Source organism: Dipodomys merriami, unplaced genomic scaffold (assembly GCF_024711535.1).
Source record: "Dipodomys merriami isolate MVZ:Mamm:240054 unplaced genomic scaffold, mDipMer1.0.p SCAF_25, whole genome shotgun sequence".
Lineage (NCBI taxonomy): Eukaryota > Metazoa > Chordata > Mammalia > Rodentia > Heteromyidae > Dipodomys > Dipodomys merriami.
The window spans coordinates 25672900-25684966 of record NW_027203937.1 but is presented as its reverse complement, the minus strand read 5'-3'; positions in this window follow the sequence as shown (position 1 = coordinate 25684966).

Here is a 12067-nt window from a genome sequence, read left to right as displayed (position 1 = left end):
TAACCCAGGACTTCAAGCATGGTAGGCAAGCACCTTACCACTAAGCCACATTCCCAGCCCAGGTAAAGTGTTTTTTTAATAAGTTTAGCATTTTAGAAACACAAAACTGGAGTGATGAGGACTTTATGTAAGAATGCTTAATCCCCAATTTGACAAGGCAGTCCAGGAGTAAAATTATAAGTCTTTTGTTTTCCTTTAACTCAATTACAATCACAATGTGGGAGGAGAATTTCCTCTCATAAATGAGTAGACAACAACCATATCCAAAATGAATGGAATTTGCTTACCCAGGACATCCATGATTATTTAAGATTCCTCATGGAAAATAGAAAGTCCCTTCCAGGGCTACAGAGGGCATATTGGGCATCCTCAATGTAATCTGGTTTGTGTCACTACAGCTAGGATTTTACTAGTTGCCGGGTGGGGGAGGTGGTAGACAACTACCCAATGCCATTCTTCGTCTTCCATTTTGGAAGATGGGAGGAAGCAGGCATTGGGAGGAGCTACTGAGTGGTCTATTGAGAAATGTCTTGACTTTTTACATTTGTTAGCAGGTGGGCTTTCTGGTCTTCCCCAGTCATGGCTGCCTTTCTTCCTATCCTGTTCCTTTTTCTCCTCCTCCAAATCTTGATTGTTACACACAATGAAGGCAGTATCCAATAACTGAATTTTAGTCACTTGTGGGCCCAGTTGAAGCTTTTGAAGTGTCTTTTTAATGTCTGGGGCTTGTTGAAGGATAAAATGTAGTCTTAGGAATACTGGCTCCTTCCCTGGACATAGGGTTGATGTTGGTGTATTTTCTAAAGACCTCTTTCAATCTTTTATAAAAGGACATGAAGGTTTTTTTCTCTATTTCTTTAGTAATATCCCTGTTATAATTGATAGACTTTTTCATGTTTGCTTTCATACCTCTTAAGAGGACCTCTACCAAGTTTTATGCCATTCACATTCCTGTGGGGGTATTATGGTCCATTAAGGTTCATGCTTAGGATCATGTCTGAACCTGTCCTATGATTATTGCTTTACTTGCCTCTTTCCCTGTGGCTGTGAGAATTTTCTATTTTTCTGTGGAATTATAGCAGTTTTCCAGGACAAACTGGATGTCTCTCCAGGACAAATCAAGGGTTAGTGTGAGGATTTGGTATCCAAACATGAATCTTCCTGGGTCTTTCAAATATTTGACTAAGTGGTCCTTGCAATATTGAATGTCAGACACTGAGAGAGGGGCCTGTGCTCTAACTGGATACTCTAGCTCCACCACCTCTCAGAATGGCAATAGGGCTTCCAGGATCCATTCCTGGTATGAGTACTAGAGAAAATAGGAGATGGTGTTGGAGGTTCTGATATGGGGAAAGCCAGAGGTCCCCCTGAGAGAGAGGTAACCCTCCAAAGAAGGGAGTCATATAGAGGCATCTTGGTATTTCTTTTCCTAAACTAAGAATCCTCTTACAAATTGAAAGGTCCTCATTCAATGCCATAAAGTATGTATATAGGGCACCTCAGTATACTGCCAATTTTGCTTACAAAGAGATCTAATTGTAAATGGTTTTAAAATTTAGATTCCTATTTTGTGACTACCTTTCTTGGTCCTTCAGCCAAAATTGAGCGCAAGCTAGCTACATTATAGCCAAAAATGAGGTGTTTCTTTCTTTTCATTTTATTGGTATCATAGTGGTCCCAGTGACTTAAGATGATGATGAGTGGAGATTCTTGCAGGAATGAAACTGGCTTCCCCCATATTATCTAAGGAAAGGCAATGGGAGACAAGGAATAGGGGGATACTTATATCCATGGAGGAGTGAAGAAGAGGAGGTTTAGGAAGGGGATAGCATACATACATATATATTTTATATATGCACATGTAATTTATTTCACACATATATTAATAGATAATATACATATATATGTAAATATATCATCCTCATATATGCACATAAGTATGTAGGTATTTATATATATACTTATTGATGTGCTTTGCATAGTATAGTTTTCATTCAATTATTTAAACAACTACTGTTATCATCATTTGACAAGAGAAGAAATTGATATAAAGTGTTTAAAGTCTTCAACACATTGCCTAGCATATAGTGAGCAATAACTATGTGTGGCAATAATTAACTCAGCACTGAACTAAACTACACTAGGGAATACACAGTTTCTACATTTCCTGGCATATAATGGGTACTTTTAAACATAAAAGCATAAAATGAATAAATAAATTAGCCACTTAGCTGGGAACAAATCTTATTAACCATTCCCTAGCTATACTATCATAGAGTTTCATTATTGATTACTCTTATTCATTTACATAGTACGTCCACAAAAATGATTGAACTGTTCTATGTGGAAAATAGCTCTGACAAGAATTTCAATTATTAGTAAAGAGATTGAAGAAATTAATAAAGTGATGGGCCTTAGCCAGAAAATAGGTTCTTTGGCTAAGTTAAGAGTGAGGGGGCTGGGAAGGTATCTCAGTGGTAGAGTGCTTGCCTTGCATGCATGAGGTCCTGGGTTTGATTCCTCAGCACCATATAAACAGAAAAAGCCACAAGTGGTGCTGTGGTTCAAGTGGTAGAGCTATAACCTTGAGCTAAAGAGCTGAGGGACAAGTCCCAGGCCCAGAGTTCAAGCTCCATGACTGACCCCCCCCCCTCAAAAAAAGACTGAGATGAGTCAGTGGCCACATCAATAAAGAAATTCCAGAAAATACAATTGGGGGAACTTAAGAGTAAGAGCTTGGGCTGGGAAGGTGGCTCAGTGGTAGAGTGCTTGCCTTGCATGCCTGAGGCCCTGGATTCGATTCCCCAGCACCACATACGCAAAAAGAAAAAAGCTGGAAGTGGCACTGTGGCTCAAGTAGTAGAGCACTAGCCTTGAGCTGAAGAGCTGAGGGACAGCGCCCAGGCCCAGAGTTCAGACCCCACAACTGGACCAAAAAAAAAAAAAAAAAAAAGAATCTTCAAAAATATGAAGACTTGACTTGTGTTCTTTTATTATCTACTTTGGTTTATAAAGGTTTTTGTTGTTTTGTTTTATTTTGTAGTACTAGAGTTAAAGTCTGAGCCTCATGCTTGCTGGCAGGTACTCTTATTACTTGAGCCATGTCTCCATCCTTCTGCTGGTTTTCTTTTTTGTTTTTTTTTTTTGTTTTTTTTTTTTGTCAGTCATGGGACTTGAACTCAAGGCCTGGGTGCTGACTCAGATGTTTTGCTCAAGTCTAGTGCTCTACCACTTTGAGGCACAGTGCCACTTCCAGTTTTATGGTAGTTAATTGGAGATGAGTCTTTTTTTTGGGGGGGGGGTCCGGTCGTGAGGCCTGACCTCTGGGCCTGGGCGCTGTCCCTTAGCTCTTCAGCTCAAGGCTAGCACTCTACCACAGTGCCACTTCTGGCTTTTTTTCTTTTTGCTTATGTGGTGCTGGGGAATCGAACCCAGGGCCTCAGACATGCAAGGCAAGCGCTCTACCACTGAGCCACCTTCCAAGCCCCTGGAGATAAGAGTCTTACAGCCAATCTTAAAGCCAGCTCAGGCTGGCTTCAAACCACAATCCTCATACCTTGGCCTCTTGAGTAGCTAGGATTACAGAGGTAAGCCACCAGTGCCTGTCTGTTTTTGTTTTCTTTTAATTATTTTCAGGTAGGGTCTTGTCTCTTACCTATAGCCTCCTGCATAGTACATGCCACCATGCCTAGTTTATTAATGGAGATAGAATCTTGCTTACTTTTTTCTGGGCTGGTCTCAAACCATGATCCTCCCAATCTCTGCCTCCCAAGTAGCTGAGATTACAGGAATGAGCCACTATGCCCAGCACCAGTTCTAATTTTGACTTTTATTTTATTTTTTACAGTGCTGAGGATCAAACTCAGAGCCTTGCACATGCTAGATAAGTGTTCTACCACTGATCTCCATTCTTAGATCATAATTTCATTATTATTTCTTTAATAACAATCACCAATTTGTATCAAATATTTATTGTAGTCTAAGGCCTATGTTAAGTGTTTCACACATGGTGTCTCATTCTTCTTCTTTTTTTTCTTCTGTTGGCCATGGGGCTTGAATTTGGGGCCTAGACAGTGTGCCTGAAGCTCTTCGGCTCAATGTTAGCCATTTGAGCCACAGTGCCACTTCCAGCTTTTTCTGTTTATGTGGTGCTGAGGAATTGAAGCCAGAGCCTCATGCATGCAAGGCAAGCACTCTACCACTGAGCTCCCTTCCAGCCCCTGGATCTTTCTTTTAGGATTATAGCCAATGGGTTTTGATGCTTGGTTATTGACATTTTAAACATTAACACCAGTCTTTGGGGCATTTAGGATTTTCACTCTACTAATTGATTCCACTGCCTCACCATTCTTTAAAAAATTTTGTGTCTTACCTGGGCATCAGTGACTCACACCTGTAATCCTAGCTATTCAGGAGGCTGAGATCTGAGGATTGCAGTTCAAAGCCAGACCAGGAAGGAAAGTCTATGAGACTCTTATCTCCAATTAACCACCAGAAAACTAGAAGTGGCACTGTGGCTTAAGTGGTACAGCTCTAGCCTTGAGCTGAAGAGCTGAAGGACAGTGCCCATGCCCAGAGTTCAAGCCCCATGACCAATTCCCCCCACCCCCCAACAAATTCGGTGTCTTGCTGGACATTGGAGACTCATGCCTGTAATCCTAGCTACATTAGAATTGCAGTTCAAAGCCAGCCTGGACAGGAAATATGTGAGACTTATCTCCAATTAGCACCAAAAAAGAAGGTAGAATAGAAAAGGAAGGAAGAAAAGAAGGAAAGAAGAGAGGGAGGGAGAGAGAGAGGGAGGGAGGAAAAGAGGAAGGGAAGGATGAAGGAAAGGAGGGAGGGAGAGAAGGAGGACAAGACAAGCAGGCCAGAAGTTGAGTTGTATGATTCAAGTGGCAGAGTGTTAGTCTTGAGCTAAAATGCTCAGAAACAGTACCTAGGCCATGAGTTCAAGCCCTAGGACTGGCACAAAAAATAATGTTTTAGCCAGGCGCTGCTGGCTCCCGCCTGTAATCCTGTCTACTCAGGAGGCTGAGATCTGAGGATCACAGTTCAAAGCCAGACTGGGCAGGAATATCCATGAGATTCTTTTTTTTTTTTTTTCGGTCCGGTTGTGGGGCCTGAACTCTGGGCCTGAGCACTGTCCCTCAGCTCTTCAGCTCAAGGCTAGTGCTCTACCACTTGAGCCACAGCGCCACTTCCGGCTTTTTTCTTTTTGCTTATGTGGTGCTGAGGAATCGAACCCAGGGCCTCAGGCATGCAAGGCAAGCGCTCTACCACTGAGCCAACTTCCCAGCCCTCCATGAGATTCTTATATCCAATCAACCACCAGAAAACCAGAGGTCTCATTTGATGTAACTACTAAAACTTTAAAATTTATGACATGCATGAGCATTACAATCATAAAAGATCTTTGGAAGACAAAATATAATAAAGCTTAATAGATCATAAAAAATAGACCAGAAAACATGATTGGAAAAAATAGAAAACAAGCAAGAGTCATTTATTGCAACCAATTAATCTCCACTAAATATTCTTACAGTGTTGGACTTTGTGATTAATGCTTAAGAGAGTATAAGGCTAAAGTGATTCCTGATTTCCTGTATGACTGAGTAAAGAAGATTAAAAATGGAGTTTGTCAGAACCAAATGTTTCACAGTGTGCTGAAATTCAGGCAAAAGGTATTTATTTAGTTAGGCTCTGGTGGCTCACACCTGTAATCAGGAGGGAGAGATCTGAAGATCAAGATCTGAAACTAGCCCAGCCAAAAAAGTCTGAGAGACTATTGTCTTTAACTACAAAAAAGTGGAAGCAGAGATGTGGCTCAAGTGGTACAGCACCAGCCTTGAGCTAAAATGCTAAGGAACAGTGCCCAAGCCATGAGTTCAAACCCTACTACTGGCATACATGCACAAAAATTATACTTATTGAAAGTCTTTCAATAAGACATATTGCCCAGACTGTGTGAGATAAATGACTAGAATGTTCTGTACTTTCAGGGAACTTACATTCTAATTAGACAAGTGCTAGCCAATGTGTACATTGGTGAAGGCACAATGAAGTTCACAGAACAATGAGCAGAACCTAGGCTAGACTTGAGTTTCCACTTACCCTTAGCAAGCTGTCCATATGTATTGCACCATGTATGTGGCTATACATGGCAACTTTAGTCAAAACTGAAACAAGTCAATATAAGGGCAATATGTAAATGTAAATGTGAACATAAAGTCCAAAGGGTAGTAAAACAGGTTCTGTCAGGACCTCAAAGTGAGGCTCAAAGTGATTGTAGAACATTTGTAGTGAGGGAATTAGGGCCCTCTACCTGTGGTTGACACAGTCTGGATCGCTTGCCTAACACAATAGCCAAATGCTGACAGCTCTAATACAGTCTTAGTGAGAAGACATTCCTAAAGGCAAAAGCCATTTGGGACACCCAAGGAAGATGATCACAAATGTCACTCAAAAGCTTAACTGCTAATCTAAGAAATTAGGTTCTTTTTGTTTATTACTAGATTGACATAGAAATAATTAGTTTTGGGGCTGGGAAGGGGCTCAATGGTAGAGTGTTTGCCTTGTATGCATGAGGCCTTAGGTTCAATTCCTAAGCACTACATAAGCAGAAAAAGCTGGAAGTGGCACTGTGGCTTCAGTGGTAGAGCACTAGCCTTGAGCTGAAGAGATGAGGGACAGTGCCCAGGCCCAGAGTTCAGACCCCCACGACCAACAAAAAGCAAGCAAGCAAGCAAGCAAGAGTTTCTTTACTTTTTATCTGTATGGCAGTCCTGGTACTTGAACTCAAAGTGTGATGATATTCCCAAGCAGGTCCCCCACCCCAAGGGTAGTGCTCTATCCACCTGAGCCATAGCTCCACTTCTGGCTTTTATTTATTTTATTGGTGGTCAATTGGCAGTAAGAGTCTCACAAACTTCCTGTCCAGAGTGGCTTTGAACTGCAATCCTCAGATATCAGTCTCTTGAGTAGCTAGGATTAGCGGTATGAGCAACCAGTGCTCAGCTGTTTCTTTACTTAAAATAAATGCTTTGTAATAGTTTGGTAAATTCCAATATTACTTAAGTAGTAAGTGACAATTTTATCTTAAAACTATTTTCTGGAAGTGGCGCTGTGTCTCAAGTAGTAGAGTGCTAGCTTGAGCTGAAGAGTGCAGGGACAGCGCCCAAGCCCAGAGTCAAGCCCCACGACCAACAAAAACAAAAACAAAAACAAAACTATTTCCTACATATAATCTTTTTCTCCAGAAAGAAACAGCAATATTTATTATCATTTGGAGTGGAAACTTCTGAGCCCACATAGAAAGTTGGTTAGTTATTTGCTCATCCACTCATAATGGTCTCCAAAATTTATTTTTACCTGGTGCTTATTTAGAAAAGCATTAATATAAGTTGATTTGTGCCTACCACCAGTGGCTCAGGCCTGTAACCTTGAAACTCAGGAGGCTAATATCTATCTGAGTATGAAACCAACCTGGGCAGAGAAGTCCAACAGGCCCTTATTCCCAACTAACCAGCAAAAAGCCAGAAGTGGGGGTGTGGTTCAATTAGTACAGTGCTAGCCTTCAGCAAAATAAAGCTAAGTGAGAGCACAAAGCTCAAAACCCCATTACCAGCACCAAAAAAGAAAAGGTAACTTAGTTTATTTTTTAATCCCTTTCCTTCCTTCTTCCATCCATCCTTCCTGTCTTTCTTTCTTTCTTTCTTTTTTTTTTTTTTTTTTTTTGCCAGTCCTGGGCCTTGAACTTTGGGCCTGGCCATTGTCCTTGAGCTTCTTTTGCTCAAGGCTAGACTCTACCCCTTGAGCCACAGCACTACTTCTGACTTTTTCTGTTTATGTGGTACTGTGGAATCAAACCAGGGTTTCATGCATGTGAGGCAAGCACTCTACCACCAAACCACATACCCAGCCCCTTAGTTTACTTTTAAACTCAATCATCCATGTTCTAATATTATTGGCCAATATCTCAGGACTTGATCACGTAGGACAAAGTTCATCAATAAGAATGGTGAATGCAGCCCGGTACTCGTGAATCATGCCTGTAATCCTAGCTACTAAGAAGACTGAGATCTGAGGATCAAGGTTTAAAACCAGCCCGGAGAAGAAAGTCCATGAGACTTTTATCTCCAGTGAACCACCAGATAACCAGAAGTGGAGCACTAGTCTTGAGCAAAAAAGCTCAAAGACAATGCCCAAGTCCTAAGGTCAAGCTGCACAACTGAGAAAAAAAAAGGTGACGTAACTCCATATTTTGCTATGTTGATTGCTTCCTTAAATGTGTGAGTGAGTGTTGCACTTGTCTGATTTGACAGCATTACTGTGGCTTTTAACCCCCAAAGAGCTGACTAAGATAGTGAACAGGAAAAAGAGAAGCATGCAAGCTGCTTTATTCTTGTTTCCTTCCATTTATAAATCTCATGTTCTTGGGGAGGGTGCTGGATGAGGATAGACCACCTAAGTAGAACTGTTGCTCTGCCACTGAGCAACTTACAGTTTTCCTATGGTTCATCTGAAAATAAAATTGTGGTGTTTGTGATGATTAGCTGAATTAATAGAGAGAAAGCACTTTGGACTGTGCCTGGAATATAGTAAATTCCATGTAAGCATTTGATATTATTGGTACAGTATTCAAACTTGTTTCTTCAGTAAGAATTTTTAAAGTCACTATCCTATTTGTGAGGGAAAGTTATTTAAAACTAGATAATGAAATCTGTAAATATACCTTACTGACCTTCCAGTGACTCTTCTTGCCATGGAAGTACCTTCTCCCTTCCCTTCAAGGGACCTAGGTACATATGCCAAGGTCAGATACACAGACAAAGAAGAGTGTTGTTGTCATCCCCCAAATAAAATATGATTAAATTGTGAATTTTCTTCTTTTCTTGATAAAATGTAAATATATATGTGTGTAAACACATGAATGTACACATACATGTACGTATTTGTATGTGTAGGTGTATACTTATGCCTGTCTGATGTCTACAATCATGCCTGAAACATAATGACTACTTATTTGTTAAATGAATTATTGAGTAGCATGAGTGCATTTGCTCACTGTTCCTCCCTCCCTTTCTGTGAACCTCTCCCTTTATCTCCCTAGAAGAAAAAGAAAGGATTAATGAGTAATTAAATAAACAATGTAAGTGAAATGTTAGGTGAAAGACTTCATATTTTCTTTTTGAATCACAGGGTGAGTAGTATAGCAACCACAAATCTTAATGTAGTGCAAATTCCACAGTGAAAACCCAGGATCTGGAGAGGCAAGTTAATCAGATCATGGCACTTCAGAAAACCAGGTCCAAAACTAGAGTTCAACTCCTATTTCTTAATTCCTAGTTCAGCACTGTCGTCATGATCCAATGGCACCTCCCCAGGAATACCAGATGGCCACAACCCATCTTCACTTGTCAGACCTACTCAAGAGCCAGAAATGAATCTGACTCCAGAAGGCTGCAGGAAACGAAGATAGCTAGAGATTTTTCCATCCAACTTCTGTGTTCTGTTTGGCTTCACTTGAAACTGGTGGTTTCAGTTGCTAAGTCCCTCTTCTTTGAGGAATAAGGAAGAACAAAACAGTATATATCTGGAGGTACAAATTAGGCATTATAATACAACCATGTGCTCTAACTACCTCATTACTTCCCAAGCAAAACAACCAGACTGTGTACACAATTTGTGTGGCCCACTATTCTATAGGGATGTGACCTGTTAGCATTTTTAAATATATGTTATAACCATACATTCACAAATATGTGACATAAAACATATGTTTGTGTTTTATGTAAATACACATGACATGGATGTATACTCTACAATCTCTTATGTTTATGGAAGTGTATGTATGTGTGTGTATCTCTAATAACCCAGAATATTAAGTTTAGATTTCAAGCATAAATCTGACCTTGCCTAGCCCATTTAGTCTCTGCATAAATGCCATCGTCTAGAAGAAAATTTCTCTGCTACCCTTGCTAAATAGGAAATTTCCTGAATCTTACTGAGCTGTTCTTCTCTTCTTTCCTTTTTTTTTTTTTTTAAATTAAATTCATGTGTGGTAGTTTGAATTTCCAGGCTTTGGTTGTTGGCAATCTGCCCTCTTAAGTAATCTTAGAACTGCCTACTCCACCTGCTTTCCTCCACTTCTGGGGGTCTTCCATATTGCCTATCAGGGAGAAAAGAAGAAAGATACTGTGGACTTTGGCAAAGCCAGGAGCCACTGAGAAGTAGACATCTTCCAAAGCTAGGCTTCTGAGGGATAGGGACACAGGTAGGAAAAAGGCACTGCATACGACTAAACCTCAATAAATTCTTGTCTAGAACAGCACTGTGCCACAGAGATGACACCCATTGGCTTCAGTCCAAAGAAGCATATCTCTGGTGGTTGTCAGTGTCCAGGGATGGAACCAGAGGAAGATACGAACATGTTTCCCATGCTCCTCATAATTTGCCAAGAAGGGGCTGGGAAGGTGGCTCAGTGGTAGAGCGCTTGCCTTGCATGCCTGAGGCCCTGGGTTCGATTCCTCAGCACCACATAAGCAAAAAGAAAAAAGCCGGAAGTGGCGCTGTGGCTCAAGTGGTAGAGCACTAGCCTTGAGCTGAAGAGCTGAGGGACAGCGCCCAGGCCCAGAGTTCAGGCCCCACTACTGGACCCCCCCCCCAAAAAAAAATAATTTGCCAAGAAGCTGAATGGACTAGAGAAGGTATAGGGCAAGCTCCCTGTACATTCTTGGCCTGTTGGTGTTTCTAGTGCCACAACTGGGCTGGTGGCTTGTAAAGTTTATTCTGATTCTCTGGAAAATAGTTCAGTAAGGTTAATTACTGTTAACTTACTGATTTTTGACCACTTAGAGGATATTAAAGATGACATAATGCAAATACATTTGGATATTTATTAAGACTTTATATTAAGGGGAAAATGCCAACTATCATTTTGTGATGCTTGAAGTTATTTCCCTCAAACCTATAACAGTCAAACCTATGGGGTCATTCAGTTGGTAAGTTGGTAACCATACACAAAAGGAGATGGGTGACACAGAGATTCTTGACTAAAGATGTATGTTCACAAGAGTCTGAGGTAGGGCTTGGAATCACTGTATGAAAATTCAAAGTCCATCTTACTCCAGTCAGAATGACTATTACCTAGAAAACAAAAACAAATGCTAGTGAGGATGGGCATTGGAAGAGGTTAATAACCCTTCTACATTGTTGGTAGAAAGGTAAATTACTGCAAACACTATGGAAATCAGTATGGAGATTGATTCCTCAAAAAACTAAAATTAGAACTACCATATGATCCTGCTAGGCTACTGGGTATACACCTGAAGGAATCAATCCCCATACAATAGAAATACTTGCAAACTCAGGCTTCTAAGAAGCATTATTTCCAATAGCCAAATCATGAGCAGCCTAGGTACCCATCAATGCATGAATGGATAAAGAAAATGCTTTATATATTTATATATAGGAGTATCCTTCAGCCATAAAGAAAAATGAAATCATGCCATGTACAGGAAAATGGGTGGAACTAGAGATCACCTTTTTTAATTTAGAAAAAATATTCAAGTTTATTAAACACATTAAAAGTATTTAAAAAGTGGTAAAGTGTTTAACCATCAGCTTCCAGGTTTATGTTGCTGCCAAATTTCACATATAACTGAACTTTCAAATCTGTTAACACCTGCTGAATTGGAGATTGCCTTCTTAAGTGTAATAAGCTAGACTCAGAAAGACAAATATCAAGGTGGGCACTGGTGGCTCACATCTGTAATCTTACCTACTAAGGAGGCTGAGATCTGAGCATCACAGTTCAAGGCCAGCCTAGGCAGCAAAGTTTGTGAGACTCTTATCTCCAATAAACCCCCAGAAAACCAGAAATGGTGCTGTGGCTCAAGTGGTAGAACAGTAGCCTTGAGCTGAAGAGCTGAGGGACAGTGCCCAGGCCCAGAATTCAAGCCCCACAACTGACCAAAAAAAACCCCAGAAAACAAAAAAAGGACAAATACCACATGTTTTATCTTACACAATGAATCTAGGAAAAAAATACATAGAGAAGAAGAGG